Raw genomic sequence first — 19,449 nt, 5'->3', positions numbered from 1 at the left:
CTCTCTCAGAATGGAGCGGCTTTCGATGCTGACTGGCACAGCGAAGCCAAGTGGGTCATACAAACTGTTGATGACTGACAATACACCACGTTTGGTGAAAGGCCTGTCACTGATTTCAACTTGAAATGACAATTGGTCTGTCGACAGGTCCCAGCCTAACCCAAGGCTGCGTTGGAGTTCCTGTGGGCCTGTGGCTAGATCTTCACTTGGGAAGGCACTGACGACTACAGGGCTGTTGGATGAGATCTTGTGAAGGTGGATGTTAGACTGAGCCAGCATCCTTTGTGTTCTGTGAAGGACGTCAATCGCCTGGGTCTGAGAGGGAAATGACTTTAGCCCATCATCTACATAAAAATGGCGCTCAATAAATTCCCATACATCGCTGCCATATTCTTTCTCTACTTCCACAGCAGTTTTCTTGAATCCATAGTATGGCGGAGATGTGGGTATCGCTTTTGCACTCCAGACAACGAATATCAGCTTTACGGTCTTTGGCCCTGTGTTCTGTTGATGAGAGACACTTGTAACAGATCGAGAGCCCTTTGAGCAGACTTTTCCGCTCATCCAGTGTTTTCATCCTAAACCCTCTGTCAGGTTTCAGTTAACGGACTCAGGCGCAGACCGGGACTCCTTACAGGATTTACAGATTTTATTCACACAACGACACCAGGTGATGCTATTTACAAAGTGCTGGAGGGAGGGGAGGGGGGTCCAGGGTTCCGGGGTATGTGAGGGAAAAGACGGGGATCTGACGTCCTCCAAAGGCTCTCTCTCTTCACTCCCCACACTGGGGAAACACCATCCACTCACTCGTCCACGGGATGACAGGCAGGCAGGGAAAGGTCCGGGATAGATCTGTACACAGAGATAATAGTTAGAGGCGAACAGACGGAACGAACTCACAGATCCTTATTTGCAATCTACTGAGCGACTGACGCTGATAACTCAACGATCCAGCGACGAGTGACACAGTGCTGCTGTCTTAAATCGGCCTTGTGATTATCCCGATCGGCAGCAGGTGCGTGGGCCAGGGGCGGGAGCCCGTAATGAGCATCGCCCCGGCAGGAGAGAGAGAGAGAGAGAGAGAAAACATGTTGCCTAATACAGAATCAGCTGGTGAGGCACAGGGACCATGACACCCTCTACATTTTGCAAGTGAATGGGGCTTCATGTGTACTGGACACTGTTTGTCGGGATCAAGAGAGTGAGTGTTAGATTTGTTGCTGGGTGTGCCAACCTGTGTTTTGCTTGCTGTTAGCGGGGCTCTAAAATGTGATTGTCTCACCAGTGGCCTTTCTATCTTCATGTGCCCAGTGCTGTAATTTTGTAGAATGAAGCTGGGGTCAGTTTTCATTTCAGCATTGCTATTCATGAACTGAACAAAGTAGGAGAAAGGCGGATAGTGCACTCTGTGTTCTTTCTTATACTTGGACCCCTGTTTGATCCATAACTCTTGCAGGGTATGTGGGAGTTTTTCCACAATTGGGTTTATGCCTCTTGGAGTGTCGAGAAAGCTGAGGCCTGGCAGATATCCTTCATTTTTTGCTGCTTCAAGTTCCAGGAGGAGATCTGCAAGTTTGTGAAGAAGGTGATTGTCTCTCGGAGTAACTCTGGGAAAGCTCTCTAGGCGTTTGAACAGAGAAGCTTCAATAACTTCTGATGAGCCATAAATCCTGTCTAGCCTTTGCCATAAACACTGAAGACCTGTTTCTGGATTGTTAACATGGACAGCCCTGATTCTCAGAGCATGCTGGAGAGACTCCCCACTAAGCCACTTAGTGAGCAGATCAAGTTCTTCACTGCTCTTTAGGTTTAAATCTTCCGTGGCATTGTGAAACACAGATCTCCATGCTAGATAAGTCTCTGGCTTGTTATCAAACACTGTCAATCCTGCTGTCAGTAGGTCACAACGTGAGAGGAGGGCAGCGAGGTCTGATACATCTGCTTGTCGTTGTGGTGTGGCTGCGCCAACATGGTTGGACCAACGGGGAGGTGGAAGTTTGGGCTGCTAAACGGGTGGAGAACTGGGGGGATACCCACGCGCAGCTGCTGCTGATATGTCCGGCCCTGTAGTGTGGGTGTTGTCTAAGTCACATTTTTGCTCTCTACTGTGTTTTGATTCACCTTCCATATTAGTGTTGTTGTGGAAGTGGGTATCTACATACTCTTGAGTGCGGCTGACAGCCGCAGCTATTGTGGCAGGAATGTCTGGTGGCTTCACAGACTCTGCTTGGTCCAGAACTGCAGCCTCTAGGACCCTTGCGGCTGCAAGTGCTGCTTCTGCTTCTCCCTCCTGCTTCAGAGCATTTAGCGCTGCCTCCATCCAGGCCTTTTCGACCTCCATGTCTATTTGGCGTTTGGCGTATTCTGCTCTTGCTCGAGCAGCTTCAGCTCGTGCTCGTGCTGCAGCAAGGCTTGCTGCTGAGCTGTTTGACCGGCGTGAAGCTGCTGATCTGCATTCCGACCTGACTTCCAGCTGTGAAAGCTGCGAGGTGTCTCTGTGGTTGGACATGATTGCTGTCGCTGGAGTGGAGTGTCTCAGGATCCTGGCAGTGCACTTGATGCGTGGACAATCTTTTTACTCTTCTGCCCTCAGCTGAATGTCTCTATCCGGCTTATGCAGAGAGCTAAACATTAAATGGCTTCAGTAAACACTCAGGAGACCGTGTGGCATTCTTCAGAGCTTTACTGATCCTTATTTTTCTTTTTGTAAAACTGTAATAACAGAAACAGAATACAGTGTATTCACTCTCCATACAAATACACAAAGATTACATTAAATATTGTTGACTTATGTAAACAGTCACTACACAATCTCAGTATCAACACATGTCAAGAGATACAGCTAACACCACATGCTGGTATGCTTCATGTTAGCAGGCTAAACAAAGGGCTAACAGCTAGCTTGTGCTAGTAATGTAACAAACTCGCTAAACACACAAGAAACTCATTACTTTGCTGAACAAGGTACTAATAAGTGGGAACAATAAACCGCTTTGGCACACTTACAGATTATGCCTTTTCAAGGGCGTCAGATGCAGGAAATTACAGAGACACAGAGAAATGGACCTTCCCTGTCGAGCGCTGGGAGAAAAAAAACTGCTTGCGCTCTAACATGGCGCTACCCTGTCAACCCACTAAATGGCAGGCTTTGTCCAGACAAGATCAGGAATAAACATATTTTCTGACACGTTACAACAGTTAATTACAGAACGAATGATTATGACCCGCCATATAACAAACTTATAAAAAACATACCTTAGAAATAACAGGAGGGACAGAATAAAGTCTGTTTGTAAAAGCCAAAAATAAAATACATGATTTTACATTGTATATTGTATTTTTTAGGTCTCCGTGGAAAAGATTTATGTTACACCTATAACTGCTTATTCAATTTATCGTCATGGCAGGGTGGATTTAGGCTGACTTTCAACAAAAAAAATAATTCATTTTGTTTTAATGCTAAAGGGGAAAAATTATGTGCTGAAAACTTTTATCTTAAATTTTTGTCTGTACAGGTAGAGATCACTCAAGAAGGTGAAAGCATTTCTATTAGCTGGAATGACTGAAAATGTGCTGACAGTCTGAGGAGGTTTTTTGACATTTGCTCACAAAGTAAAAGACATTTTCCAAATTGAAAAGAGAGAAAACTTGTGAATTCCATGGTGGTTCTTAGTTTCCATTTTGATATGCTCAGATGAGCCTATGCTCTCCAAAGTTTGATTGTACGTATCAATGTATAATTTCCAATTAGAAATGGAGAAAAGTGATCATCACTGTATTAATTTTATAGGTAATGTATAACGACAGTTGAATAGTGAAACTTGTTGCCTGAAAATTGCCTGTAAGTGCAGTGTACACTCAAAAAAATAAACTAGGGCATGTGTTTGATTAGCAAAGCAGTAATATGTTTACATTACATGAAGAAATCATTTTTATGGGTATTAAATGATTCATTCTTATTTGTTGAATATGAGTCAAAGAACATTCTGATGATTTAAATTCATTCATGGCAATCCACTGAGAATGAGGTCCATCAAACCAACGACTCAGATGGTGTCATGTATTGTGCATGCTCTACGCCCACCGGATGCGGAAGAGACCGTTGAGACGTTAACGAGCGCACGTGGAGTTAGTCCTTTGGTATACCTGACAGTAAGGTAAGTTATTCACATATCTCTTTATATATTTATTTATATATATATATAAATACTATTTGTTAAATGTTTTACCCATGTAGTGTGGTAACTTAGAGGAGCTTTATACTGTATATCAGGGAGTGTGTAGAGCCAAACACTTTTCACATGTAAGTTGGTGAATTTGAATTTTTTTCCAACTTAACCAGAGTCGCTAATTGTTGCAACAGAGCAAAAACTGATGAGGCTATTTTGGTAAGTTCGGTTTTTGTGTCTGTCGACTTTGAATGAGGTGTGTTTCATGGTTATCTGCAAGGTTAGGACTGTTTTTTCTCTGGAGTTAGCTAACTTTGAAGCGCGTCATGTCGGCGGGAAAGCCGCGTAGAGTAATGTCTTCGCATATAACGCCTTGAATGAAGGGTTACTTTCTCCTTAACCGAAGTTGGTGATTGTTGGTAGCAGTGGTAAGACTGACCGAAACAGTTTTGGTGATTTTTTTATGATGCTGTACCTAAAATTGCTGTTTTTGTCAGTGGAGTTTAGTAAGGGAACGACTGCATTAACTGGATGGATGAAGGGTTGAATTCAACTAAACCAGTGTTTTGCGGATTTAACAACAAGGAGTAAGAGAAAATCTGTCACAATAATTGCATGTGCATTTTCTTTTTTTTGTAATATCTTCACTTATTTTTTGAATTCAGAATGATTTAGGTAGATCATTGTTCGGGTTAGGGCTGGACGATATGGCCTAAAATTCATAACGCGATATAATTTGAGGCATGTGCGGTAACGATATATATCGCGATATATTCTTTTCTTCTGTATAACGTATTTTCCACACTATAAAGCACACTTAAAATCCTTTAATTTTCTCAGAAATCGAGAGTGTATGCACTTATGTATGAATTCTGGTTGTGCTTACTGATCTCGAACCGATTTGGGCGTGCAGAAAACTGTTAAAAAATGTTTTAGTACAACTTTGGTAAGCCGCACTGCTTGATGGATTGTCAGAGCATTACGGTTGCCGTAGTGAGGAGCTTTGCGGAGTAATCTGTGTCCAAAACTCTGTCCATTTCAGGTCCCAAAGTCAAACGAACACTGAGAAATTCGGTCTAAATTCTTTAATCTTTAATAAAATCATCAGTGTTGCTGCTTTACCAGGTGTAACAATTAAGTTTAATATCCAGGCATCCATGAAAACAGAAGTTATTAAATTTAACGGAGTTAGAAGTTAGCAGGAAGTTAGCTCGCTAGTTTCCACCTAAACATGATGTAACCAGTGTGATTCTGCGTTGTGTCTGATAAAAAAGGTAAAAGAAAGAAAGACCTCCAAGTAAATAATTTGCCCACTCCAGCTCCTCTCCCACAGGGGAATTGTAGGAAAAGGGCGGCATTTATTTTTACATTAAACATAAAATATGCATTTACACGTAACATATTTGACATAAGATAAAAAAAAACAACAACATGAAATCCGACATACCTGATAAAAAAGGTAAAAGAAAGAAAGACCTCCAAGTAAATAATTTGCCCACTCCAGCTCCTAGACCAAATACAAACAGTGGGGAAGAGGGTTAGCTCAACCCACCACAGCTCCCAAGCTAGCAAGGAGTATATATTCATGCTAGCATTTATGGCGCCTAAAACACATTTATGATACACACATACTACACACTTATAACATCTTACAAAAACAGGCTTAATAATGACAATAACTGAACTAACATCGCAATCATAAACATCAGGGTGGCTAAATATGAATTATGTGTGTTTCAGGGTGTTGGAAAGAAATGACACCCACCTCTCCCACAGGGGAATTGTAGGAAAAGGGGAGAGGCAAAAGGGGTACACTGTATTTATAGTATTGCACCAAAGAAGAAGAAGAAAAGAATGAGGAGGGGCTCTAACTGATAATGAACACAACTACAGGCTTGGAGGTCCTAAAAGTCAGGTATAAAAGGAGCAGTTTGGGGGTTTAGAACACATTTTGTGTAATTATAACAATGTGATTTATGACTCTGTTACAATGACATACCATGTTCTGACTGAGAGATATTTGAAACTAATTAAAACGTACAGCTCTGCTACCACTTCCGACATAAATGAAGAGAGAAAACTAAACAGCAGTGGCGTTTGCAGGGTTACTGAAGTTGGACTACCTGGTATATAATGTTGTGCTACGTGATTGCTAGCAACACAGCTATGTTAGCATAACATTAGCACAGTGAAGCTGGAGGATGAACGCCAACTTTTTTTCTACTCGATAAAAGTTAACATGAGGTATTCTGGTGGTTAGGGACAAATGCAATCGCATAGCAGGATGCTATACATGGGCCAAACTTCAGTCAGGAGAACAACTGAGATCATTCATCCACAATACAAGGTTAGTTATTAATATACTGCAACAACATGGGAATAGAGCAGCTGTGAGAGAATTCAACATTAATGTATCAATGTGTGGCTGGCCTCTCCCTTAGAGATAGGGTGAGAAGTTCGGCCATCCGGGAGGGGCTTAGAGTAGAGCAGCTGCTGCTCCACATCGAAAGGAGCCAGCTGAGGTGGTTCGGGCATCTGGCAAGGATGCCCCCTGGGCGCCTCCTGGGCGAGGTGTTCCAGGCATGTCCCACCGGGAGGAGGCCCCGGGGCAGACCCAGGACACGCTGGAGAGATTATATCTCTCGGCTGGCCTGGGAACGCCTTGGTATTCCCCCGGACAAGCTGGAGGAGGTGGCTGGGGAGAGGGAGGTCTGGACCTCTTTGCTTAGGCTGCTACCCCCGCGACCCGACCTCGGATAAGCGGATGAAGATGGATGGATGGATGGATGTATCAATGTTACGGAAGTGGAGGAAGCGCAATTTTTGGCTTTCTCCATATTTCAAAAGTGCTTCATCTCTTTGCTATGACTGTCGGCATAATTTGCAGATGATAATGGTTTTAGCCACTGCGATGCTTTCGACCAAAACAGGCGCAGCTTGATGACATCATCAACATGCGCTATCACGATAGAGCGGTATAGTCAAAATCTCTATCGTTTGCCAAATTTATATTGTTTCTATCGTATATCGTTTATATCGCCCACCCCTAGTTCAGGTCATAGTTTCTCTGCTCTCTGGTGCTCTGCATTAAGGCTGACTAACAGTCTTCACATTTCACAGTATGTAATAATTGTATTTTAATTAAATAATTTCTCTCCCCAGAAATAAGTCTCAAAATAAAGCCACATTCCCATGCTCTGAGATTCTTACACCTCAACAATACATGGTAAGTTTCATATGTTTGACATATTATTATTATTAGTAGTAGTAGTATTAGTAGTATTGTTGTTGTTATTATTAATCAGTTTTTTCTTTGGTTTTTTTGGCGTCATGTTCATGTTTTTCAGATTGACAAGGAATTCTTGCGCATATCGACACTACCGCTGCTATCTACATTCCTTTCTGAGCTAGACTTGTACACTACACATGATGGAGATCTTTAGAGGTAAAGGTGAAGGGCTGGAAGAAAAATGAGACACATCATGGGGACCATCTCCAAGGTATGTGCTAAAATGGTTAGACCTGTGTTTAAGAATTTTTTATGCCCATAACATGCCAATTTTATGAGTAAAAATATCTATACTTATGGTAGGCAAAAGTCCTAAGTTGTTTTCATATTGTTATACGAATTATATAAGCGTCAGTCTTATGTTAATAAGTAATTGATAAAGTCATATGGTTAATCTTGATCAAAATGAAAAAACAAACCTGTTTGGTTGCCTCATTTTGTGTCTGATTTGGTTGAGATATATGAGTACTTGCCTTTTGGTCCTTCCAAACTAAGTATTCCTTTTTCAAACTGCTGCCTGAAAGCTAAATATTGTCATTATGGATTCCCTTTCTCCCTAGGATGACAAAATACATACAAGACGAGCATCCATCCTGAAGTCCTTGTGTGACTACGAGACCACGAGAAACTTGTTAAGCAATATACGGTGAGTTACATTCACAAGGTGTTCTGTGTTATGTAATTTAATGCAGGGGTAATTTTGATATATGAAACAGCAAAATGTGACACCCTGTACAACAAAAACGTATTGTAATTTTTCCTAGTTTTGTTTAATGTCAAATTTCTGAGGTGTGAAACCAGAGACATAGAATTTGGTAAATATGATATCAGCATATCCACGCTGATTGCTGAATTCCTTTCCCCCCCCCCCCCCCCCCGCATGTCTAGACTCAAACAAATGTATTATTATATTTCACATCACAGAACACTGAGGCCAACACTGAAGCCATGGAACAAACTGTGATGGGAGTGTATGTCCTACAGCAGCAGGATGTGGAGCCTGGAGATGACCCAGAGAACATCGGTGTCCTGATTGAAGGTGTGGAGATTTTCACTGGTTTGAGGAGCATTGCAATTGCTTGTGCTCTGTTATTTGGACTGATATACTGTCTGAACCTAAGCTACCCACCGGAGCTCAAATGCACTTTTGAAGTCTTGCAAAAGATTATCATGAAGCTAGATGGGCAGAGGTTTCAGATTCAGGGAAGCCAGATATTTTTCCATATTTCTGCAATGCAAATTTGAGTTTACCTTTTAAAGTTCAAAATTGTAAGTTATAAAATGTTCATAAGTACTATGTGGTTTGCTCAGTTGGCATTATACAAAGATTGTTGGTTCATAAGTTAAAGTCTCATACACTTGCAGTGTAAACACTGATTTGTGCAAGCTGGGCAATTGTTACAAAGGGAAATGTACCCACAGGTTTTCACAAATTGTTTGAGTGGAGCAGTTCTTCTCAAACTTGTTAAATGTTTTCTCCACACGTTAAATAGACTAAAGTTATCATTAATGGATACAGCCTGATTAAATGGAGCACTAATGTATGTATGCAAGAAACATTATAGTAATGTTATATATTATATAACATTATATCATATATATATATATATATAAGATGTTTATATCTTATATATTTCTATACTGTGTATTGTGTATTTTGTTGTACAGTTATTTTATTTTCAACTTTAATTTATATATTTTATCTTATTCTTTCCCAGTTAAATTTACCCTTTTTAATTCTTATATTTATTTCATTATTCATAGCCTTTTCATTTTTCTTTAGGTCACGAGCAGTTGTGTAAGCATTTCACTGCATATCGTACTGTGTATGACTGTGTATGTGACAAATAAAATTTGAATTTGAATTTGAATGTTGAATGTTAAATTGTGTTAAAATTCATGTTTTTGCTTGCAATGCATATTTTACTACATTTTACCAAAGTTGCTTTGGGGATATTATTTTTTGTTGGCAAACTATTCTACAGACTATTTCTTTCAGTCAGCATGTCTTGGTTGCTCTGGAAGTTCTGTGGTCTCCTACATGCATTGCTGTTAATGAAAGATTCTAAATTCAATTCAATTCAATTCAATTTTATTTATATAGCGCCAAATCACAACAACAGTCACCTCAAGGCGCTTCATAGATATAGAGAAAAACCCAACAATCATATGACCCCCTATGAGCAAGCACTTTGGCAACAGTGGGAAGGAAAAACTCCCTTTTAACAGGAAGAAACCTCCGGCAGAACCAGGCTCAGGGAAGGGCGGCCATCTGCTGCGAACGGTTGGGGTGAGAGAAGGAAGACAGGATAAAAGACATGCTGTGGAAGAGAGACAGAGGTTAATAACAGATATGATTCAATGCAGAGAGGTCTATTAACACATAGTGAGTGAGAAAGGTGACTGGAAAGGAAAAACTCAATGCATCATGGGAATCCCCCGGCAGCCTATGTCTATTGCAGCATGACTAAGGGAGGATTCAGGGTCACCTGTTCCAGCCCTAACTATATGCTTTAGCAAAAAGGAAAGTTTTAAGCCTAATCTTAAAAGTATAAAAGTAGAGATAGTGTCTGTCTCCCGAATCCAAACTGGAAGCTGGTTCCACAGAAGAGGGGCCTGAAAACTGAAGGCTCTCCCTCCCATTCTACTTTTAAATACTCTAGGAACAACAAGTAGGCCTGCAGAGCGAGAGCGAAGTGCTCTAATAGGGTGATATGGTACTACAAGGTCATTAAGATAAGATGGGGCCTGATTATTTAAGACCTTGTATGTGAGGAGCAGGATTTTGAATTCAATTCTGGATTTAACAGGGAGCCAATGAAGGGAAGCCAAAACAGGAGAAATATGCTCTCTCTTTCTAGTCCCTGTCAGTACTCTTGCTGCAGCATTTTGGATTAGCTGAAGGCTTTTCAGTAAGTTTTTTGGACATCCTGATTATAATGAATTACAGTAGTCCAGCCTGGAAGTAATAAATGCATGAACTAGTTTTTCAGCGTCACTCTGAGACAGGATATTTCTAACTTTAGAGATGTTGCGCAAATGGAAGAACGCAGTCTTACATATTTGTTTAATATGTGCGTTGAAGGACATATCCTGGTCAAAAATTACTCCAAGGTTCCTCACAGCGTTACTGGAGGCCAAGGTAATGCCATCCAGAGTAAGAATCTGGTTAGATACCATATTTCTAAGCTTTTCAGGGCCGAGTACAATAACCTCAGTTTTATCTGAATTAAGAAGCAGAAAGTTAGCAGCCATCCAGGTCTTTATGTCTTTAAGACATTCCTGCAGTTTAACTAATTGGTGTGTGTTATCTGGCTTCATGGACAGATAGAGCTGGGTGTCATCTGCATAGCAGTGAAAATGTATGCTATGTCTTCTAATGATGCTGCCTAAGGGAAGCATGTATAATGTAAACAGAATTGGTCCTAGCACTGAACCCTGTGGAACTCCATAATTAACCTCAGTGTGTGAAGAGGACTCTCCATTTACATGAACAAATTGGAGTCTATTAGATAGATATGATACAAACCACTGTGCTGTGATGAACTCTGAAACCTGACTGAAACTCTTCAAATAAACCATTCCTCTGCAGATGATCTGTTAGCTGTTTGACAACTACTCTTTCAAGGACTTTTGATATGAAAGGAAGGTTGGAGATTGGCCTATAATTAGCTAAGACTACTGGGTCTAGAGATGGCTTTTTGAGTAAAGGTTTAACTACAGCTAGCTTGAAGGCCTGTGGTACATAGCTGATTATTAGAGATAGGTTGATCATATATAAGATCGAAGAATTAATTAATGGCAGGACTTCTTTGAGCAGTTTTGTAGGAATGGGGTTTAAAAGACACGTTGATGGTTTGGAGGAAGTAATTATTGAAGTTAACTCAGAAAGATCTGAGTTAAATGTACTTGTTATTTACTCAGCTAGTGAGCTCAGTGATCTCTTAGCTTTGAGCCATTCCAAGTGTGGGCGCAATTTTTAACTTCCTATGAAGTTAGCTAATAAGTTTAGTATGAGATGGTTGAAGGGGAGAAAGCTGAGCTGAACTGAGATCCTGCCAACTGTTTTAAGAATGTTCAAGCAAAATAAAAGAGATGGTTTTGCAAGTTATCGTTTATGTATGTTTCATTAATTGAGTTAAAAGTAATGTTTACATAAGCAATACAAACACTAACTGAAATACAATTGGTGTGTACTACAGACATAAATTACACTTGTTAATTCAACAAGATTAACATTGGTGTAACAAACAAATATTTTGTCACGGTCCGGGGCAGCGGCCGTGTGAAGAGTGGAAAGGAGGACTCAGATGCAGCACTTACTCAGATGTGAAGGTGATTTATTGACAATACTGAACATAAAGTGGAGATGGCAAACAGAACTAAGGATGAACTAAACTGGGAGAAACTACACAAAGGGAGTGGCAAACCTGAACATGAAGGGAGAACAGCAGGGAGAGCACGCAGGGGATTCACGGAGAAATGCAGAGTACGCAGGGTAACACAGAGGATGAACACAGACGACGCGACGAGGAGCAGAGGAAAACACACACTATAAGTACACAAAGAGACACTGGGAAATCACACACAGGTGGGAGACACAGCTGGACCTGATTAACCTGACGAGACAGGGGAACACTAACACCAGGGACCAATAGAGGGAGCACAAACCCAAAACCCAGTATCTAAAATCCCAAAACACAAACCACCCCAAAACAGCCCAAGAATAATAAAGAGAATAATAACAATAAGGAACACAAACACAAAGTCACTGAGTCATGGCCGCAGGACCATGACATATTTACTAGTTCATGTAATAAGACTGACTTTTGATGTGCCATTGTTCAAACAATATAACATGAATTTAAATTAATTTAATTAGACTAACTTGGTACAAACATGTTAACTGAATAAAAGTCAAATTAATTGAATGTTAATGTGAATATTATGTTACACTTACAAACATGTATCATGTTGAAACAACACAATCAGTGTGTGAATGTGTGTGTGAATGGGTGGATGACTGGATATGTAAAGCGCTTTGGGGTCCTTAGGGACTAGTAAAGCGCTATATAAATACAGGCCATTTACAGGCCAATCAAGATGGATTAATATAACATGATTTGTTTAGATCAGGGGTCAGCAACCTTTAACACCCAAAGAGCCATTTGGACCCAGTTTCCGGTCTTGGTATGTGTCGGGCTGTGAGCTGCAAAGCTACAGCCGGCTGTATGCATACAGCAACCGTGTGTGAAAAGTGGTCAATAGAGAGATGCTAAAAAGTGTGTTCATGCAAACATCGTCGGGTCTGCCGTGATATGTTTACAATGGGACTTCTGCTCCTGAACCTCTGCGTACAGCGTCTGCAAATCGGGGCTGTACGAAGTCACTTTCATCTTTACGCAGGACTGTAAGCTGTCATCTGTGAGGCGTTTCTAACATAGTTCACGGTGGAGAATAGTTGCTGACATAATGTGGATCCAAAGATCCATAATTGGCCTACCTGGGGTTGAAAGTCTCAATAAATGCACGGCGTTTCGGCGGGTATACCGGTTTCAGCGAGTGTGATGCTTATTTTGAGCAATGAAAAAATAATAGAAGATAATTTTATTTTTATATTTCAATATCACAATAATCTTCCAATTTATAACTACAAGTTAAAAAGGAGCTAACATAAATAAAATACACTTCAGCGAAATACTTCTAGTTTATTTTCCCAAACCATGCGGAGCCGCACTATAAGGACTAAAGGGCCGCAGGTTGCCAACCCCTGGTTTAGATGGAATATAAGTCGCAAGATAAAATTACGTTCATCCAATGAATTATTTTTTTGAGTGTCCTTTACCTTATTCGCGGGTCATGTTATAAAGTGTTACTGAATTTTGAACTGAGAACTTCTGAAAGACTTTGCACAATCTGCACCTGCACTGTAAATAAACTCACTAAACTTGTATCTCTGAGTCCTATGTGTGAGACTGACCAGACAAACCATCTCATTGGCACCAATGACACCATCTCATTCCTAGGACACATAGTGGAGGAGGGACACATTAGAGCAGACCCAGCAAAGATCCAGGTTGTTTTGGAGTGGCCAACAGCAACCTCTAGGAAGCACCTTCAGCTACTTGCATCTCTGAGTGCTGCGTTTAAGTCTGGGCCGACAAACCATGACAACTTGGGTCCCACCGGTTTAGTATTTAACTAGGGCTGAACTAGGGCTAAAAGGTTTCACTTCAAAATTTTTGATTTAAATTTTACTTTGTTGGTGTACTGTCATGGGCCTGGGTCTGTGACCTGAGGATCATGTGTCATTTTTGAGTTTAATGAATAGTTTTATTCGTCTTTCTTAATCATTTATGGTTGTGGTGTGATCTGCTCCTGGTTCCTCATTTCCCTTGTGTGTGTTGTTGTGGTTTGCTGCCCCACCAGGCCTGGAGAGTCCCTGCCTTGGAGCCAGCCACACCTCTGATAATCACTCACCTGTTGCCGATCTGCCTAAATCAAGGAGCTCTACTTAAGAGAGCTGTGGCGCAGCAGTCGGCGCAGGATTGTTAAACTAGAAATACAGTTAGTACGCAGCTCGTGTTTTCAATTGCTCTCTTGTTGAAATGCTTAACGTGTTTAGTTGGCCGGTGGATGGGACGGTACTCATTGTGGCATCTCTTGTTTCCAGGGTGATTACGGAAACGTGTGGAGGGAGCAGCACACTGTTGAACACAGGCACTGAGGAGGACGAAACACTACCACGCATCACGGAGAGGAATCACGGCACAGGGAATTGGAAGAACACACACTGTGGATTGTTGGCACTGTTTTCTCTGTAAATAAAAACACTTTCTCCATTCAAGTCCAGCATTTGGATTCTCCTTCAGCCAGCCTTGACATGTACAGAAGGAAAACTATAAAATATGGTGCTTGCCCAAAAACCGATGGACTCAGTTTCTCTAGAAATATCTTTGTACTCTTGTGCCACCTATTCTTGGCTGGTGATACCACAGGTAGCACTGAATTACAGCAGCCTACTGTAGCAAGTGTTGAGCCTGCTGTAATTGTACGTGACACCAAGTAAGGTCATTTAGTCCCTTTTCATGTGGAAAACCTCCTCTGGTCTTACAGTGATTCAGGCACGCGCACACACACACACACACACACACATTTGGGAATAATATGGCATCAGAGGAATAAAATTGAACTGCCTCTCTAAACACATTAAAAAAATATTTTTAAGTTGTTAGTATGACACACACACACAGTGTAATAGCATTTTTGTTAAACATGGCTTGCAGAAACTAAAAGAGCTCTACAATAATTCAATTCAGTTGAATGTTATTTATATATAAATAAATACAAATAAATATTGCTCAGCATCAGTTGCTTTTTCTGATAAAACAAAATATGTAACAATAGTTAACAGTTACAGTATTACTTATAAGCATGTAATGAGAAACAATGAGTGACTAAACTCATTATTGTAATTTAGTCATGTTCTGTGTAGTTGAGTGGATATTTTGTCTCTTCTCTTACTTTGATACTTTAAAATCCTAATTTGCTTCAGAGCAGTTCTACAGTTTCAGTTATGCTGCAACTAAAAAAAAGTTGCAGCACGATCGATCGATCGATCGACCAATAAATCAATCAAGCAATCAATCAATCAACCAATCAATCAATTATGCTGCAACTTTTTTTTAAACCAGTAACCATTTCTATTACTCACAATCCAATGAATCAATGATAAAGCTCCTTTTTTCTATGAAGCCATTTTAAACCATTAATTATAGACCTGAACATAAATGTTAGCTACAAAGAAAGCTGTGATAGAACTAGAGATGGACCGATCCGATATTACGTATCGGTATCGGTCCGATACTGACCTAAATTACTGGATCGGATATCGGAGAAAAATAAAAAATGTAATCCGATCCATTAAATATCACGAAAGCACCTCACAAAACTTGCAACATGCCGTAACTCACCTCAGAACGTTAGCACGTCGGAGCAGTATGCATCACGTGATAGAGCGGCTGTGGCATGCAGGACCTGTCGGTGGTCTGGATAGCATGTGGAGCTTCGCTAGCAACCCGGCATTTCATCTCCGACAAAGTTATCCCGAGAGAAGTAAAGCAAGTGTGTAAGTCCATCTCTGAATGTTTGTAAAGCATTCCTGCGTTAAGCTTAACAAACGATATATGGAGCGACTGCCTCTTCTTGCTGCTACTTCAATCATGAAACTGCTTAACGATCAGCTGATCGGCTTTTCTGTCGCCAGTCGTGTCTCTAGTTTGCTTTTGGCCCACTTTGCACCAGAAAGAGGAAACCAGCGGCTGAACAACAGCAGCACGTTTAAGCTTGATCAGCTGTTGTTAGAATGTATTTAATATTACTTTCTACTCTAGGATCTTTTTCTACGTAGCTGAAGCTGGTAACTGTGCAGGGGCGGATCTAGCAAAGTTTAGCCAGGGGGGCCGATAGGGCATTAACAGGGAAAAGGGGGCACAAAGACATACTTTTCTTTCTTATTCTCATTTAAAATGTCGAGCTTTTAATAAATAATTATCTGACACCCAAAGTTTTAATTTGATGTAAAATGAATAGAAGTCAATTACTGTATATAGTAACTATTAAGTCTAATATACCCTAGTAAGCTATAGTACTTTTTCCTTTGGGAAGGTACCATCTGTGCAGTCTGCAATTTTGTTGAAGAAAGATGTTGAATCTATTTAATATTTCTTGAAAAAGAATTGATTTCTGTGCATTTTTTTTCACACTGCATCAAATTAAGGTTGATTACGTCGATTAAGCATCATGAGGTGGCGCGTGAGGGGTGGTTCCCTATTTTTTATTTATTTATTTTTGTTGTTGCTGGGAGTTGGAGCCCTATTAGTTAGGTTGCTTAATATTTATGCTAAGTACTCTTTAAAATACCAGAATAGGGAGGATGGTGTAGGTTTAAGTTTATTAGATTGATCAGTATTGCTGAACTATGAAATATTTTTTTTGCATACAGGTATAACAGAATAGCTTTAGTGTAGTTGTTGTTTTAAACTTGAGTATGAACTTATACAAAATGCAGCAAGATATTTAAAAAACAGTTTTGTTGATTAAAAAAACACTATATCGGATTCATATCGGTATCGGCAGATATTCAAATTTATGATATCGGTATCGGTATCGGACATAAAAAAGTGGTATCGTGCCATCTCTAGATAGAACTCAGGACTGGTTCCCATTATTCTGCTTGCCTATCGATTCCTCTTATCAGTTCTACCTGCACTTGTTCTACAATCAGCTGATTTCAGTTTGTGTGCCAGAGGAGAAAAATAGTGGAGTTGTCTAGATCGTGGATATAGCCAGTACTTTTATTTTTATCACACAAAAGGATGAGCGCATGATGGGAAAGTACACTAAGGAGTTGGAAAGGAAAGCAACTGGACTTCTTTAAGTTTCTTCATTAAAGATAGGGATTTGTGTTGGCGTGTGTGGGTCTGTAGCCTAAGGTGTATATTGGTTAGTAATTATAAGACAATGCCTTTCAGGATAGAAACAGGAAAGGTATATAACATCCATCCATCTATTCACTTCCGCTTATCCTTTCCAGGGTTGCAGGGGGCTATCCCAGCTGTCATAGAGCAAAAGGTACACCCTGGACAGGTCGCCAGTCTGTCACAGGGCTAACACATAGAGACACAGACAACCATTCGCACTCACATTCACACCTATGGGCAATTTAGATTGATCAATTAACCTATCCCTACTAACTGCATGTCTTTGGATTGTGGGAGGAAGCTGGAGTACCCGGGGAGAACATGCAAACTCTGCACAGAAAGACCCCGGCCAGATGGTAGAATTGAACTCAGGACCTTCTTGCTGTGCGGCAACAGTGCTAACCACCATGCCATAACATTGTATAACAAATTACTTTTATACAGCGAGTAATTAGGTAATGTACTGCTTTTTTTTTTTAAGAAAAGTGATGTGTAACACAGTACTTTTGTTGAGCAACGACCCCTGATCACAGCAAAAAGGGGAAATACTTCCTACATGCACAAACATTTGGCCACACATCATGCAATTAATTTACAGGAATGCAATGTCTTGGGTATGGTTCTTAGAATCAGATAGAAACTGAGTAATGGCTGGGTGGACTGCAGCTCCCACCTCCAGGGTCCTTCCATTTCTGTCACTGGCCAGTCGGTTAGCCTCCTGAACTTTTTGGTACCCTTTGTTTATGTCATGGTCCTGGGTCGGTGACCCAGCGCTTTTAGTTTATTATCATTTTCTAGTTTATTATGATGATGATTATTATTGTTTGAGTTCTATGTGTTATATTCAATCTGCCTCTGAGTCTGCGTCTGTGTCTCTGTCTGTCTATGGTGTCACCCCGTCTGTTTGTGATTCTGTCTGTTTAGTTCTGTGTCTTGTTTGGTTCCCCGTGTCTGAGTTTCCTGTTTTATTGTGAAGGTCTCTGTCTGATGTGAGTGTGTTCAGTTTACCTTTCCCCTGTCCCGTCAGCTCTGATTCCTCCCAGCTGTGTTGCCCTCCTGTCTCTCATCCCCTGATTACTGGTGTGTGTATTTAAGCCCTGTGTGTTCTCCTGCCTGGTGCTGGTTCCTCTGCGTTCCCCTTCGTCTGCCCTTCATCTGCCTCTCATCCGCCTCTCATCCCTTTGTCGTATGCTCCCAGGTCTGTTATTTTAGTTCTCCCAGTTTAGGTGTCTTCAGTTATTTTGTCATGCCCCACTGCTCGTTTGCCACTACACCACCTTGTAAATAAACTTCACAAGCATTTTCATCCACTGCTTGCATCTTGGGTCCTCCTTCCTCCACACCCCACAGCTCGCCTCCCCAGCCGTGACAGTTTAGTTCCTTTTCCAGGCCAAGCCCCTGGACTCTTTTCTGTTTTGTTTTGACTCTGAGGCTTTTTGTATGGCTTTTGGTTTTATTAATGTTGTTCTCTGTGTTTGTTAATTCCTGTTTTATTTTTTATACACCCTTGATCTGTGTGCATTATGTTCAGTTTGTCAGCTGTTTTCCCACCTGTTTCTGCTTCCCTCATACCCTCTGTGTATTCTGTCCGTCCATCCTCATATTTCTCCCTTGTGCTACTTCTCTTTGGATGATTTGTTCCTGGTTAATGTTGTATTATGTTCAATTCAATTCAATTTTATTTATATAGCGCCAAATCACAACAAAAGTCGCCTCAAGGCACTTCATAGATACAGAGAAAAACCCAACAATCATATGACCCCCTATGAGCAAGCACTTTGGCAACAGTGGGAAGGAAAAACTCCCTTTTAACAGGAAGAAACCTCCGGCAGAACCAGGCTCAGGGAGGGGCGGAGCCATTTGCTGCGACCGGTTGGGGTGAGAGACAGGATAAAAGACATGCTGTGGAAGAGAGACAGAGGTTAATAACAGATATGATTCAATGCAGAGAGGTCTGTTAATACATAGTGAGCGAGAAAGGTGACTGGAAAGGAAAAACTCAATGCATCATGGGAATCCCCCGGCAGCCTATGTCTATTGCAGCATAACTAAGGGAGGATTCAGGGTCACCTGTTCCAGCCCTAACTATATGCTTTAGCAAAAAGGAAAGTTTTAAGCCTAATCTTGAAAGTAGAGATAGTGTCTGTCTCCTGAATCCAAACTGGAAGCTGGTTCCACAGAAGAGGGGCCTGAAAACTGAAGGCTCTCCCTCCCATTCTACTTTTAAATACTCTAGGAACAACAAGTAGGCCTGCAGAGCGAGAGCGAAGTGCTCTAATAGGCAGTGGCGTGTCTAGAAAATTTTTGTTGGGGGGGCCAGGTAGGGGCACAGATTTGGAGAAGGGTGGCAGATTTAATTGGCAGATAATGTTTAAAAAAAAAATTCTACCAACCCTTAACCATAATTCAATAATCCTATAAACCTAATAACCAAATGCACTTTTAACTCTTATTAGAATGAGATTTTAACCACTACGGTGCAAAGTTTTTAGATACTGCGTTGATA

The 19,449-nt window shown here is 40.9% G+C and overlaps 2 long non-coding RNA genes across 3 annotated transcripts; one reads left to right on the top strand and one right to left on the bottom strand.

Moving 5' to 3' along the window:
• Nucleotides 1-635: 635 nt before the first annotated feature.
• Nucleotides 636-1,113, bottom strand: LOC146551041 (uncharacterized). Its single transcript, XR_014890141.1, has 2 exons — nt 937-1,113; nt 636-855 (listed from the first exon to the last, which is right to left on the bottom strand). It is a non-coding gene; the product is annotated as an uncharacterized LOC146551041 (long non-coding RNA).
• A 4,556-nt stretch (nt 1,114-5,669) lies between these two features.
• On the top strand, nt 5,670-14,007 carry LOC146551040 (uncharacterized). 2 transcript variants are annotated; one of them, XR_014890140.1, is made up of 5 exons: nt 5,670-7,398; nt 7,520-7,672; nt 8,022-8,107; nt 8,386-8,500; nt 13,891-14,007. It is a non-coding gene; the product is annotated as an uncharacterized LOC146551040 (long non-coding RNA). The 2 variants fall into 2 exon arrangements; XR_014890139.1 differs by lacking the exon at nt 13,891-14,007 and having other exon boundaries at nt 8,386-9,009.
• Nucleotides 14,008-19,449: the final 5,442 nt, after the last annotated feature.

The sequence above is a fragment of the Mchenga conophoros genome, linkage group LG20, assembly GCF_057382185.1.
Source record: "Mchenga conophoros isolate Kocher_MC1m ecotype Shallow Benthic linkage group LG20, M_conophoros_male_GT1.1, whole genome shotgun sequence".
Taxonomy (NCBI): domain Eukaryota; kingdom Metazoa; phylum Chordata; class Actinopteri; order Cichliformes; family Cichlidae; genus Mchenga; species Mchenga conophoros.
The sequence above is the reverse complement of the archived record's forward strand: the minus strand, read 5'-3'. Positions and strand labels throughout refer to the sequence as shown.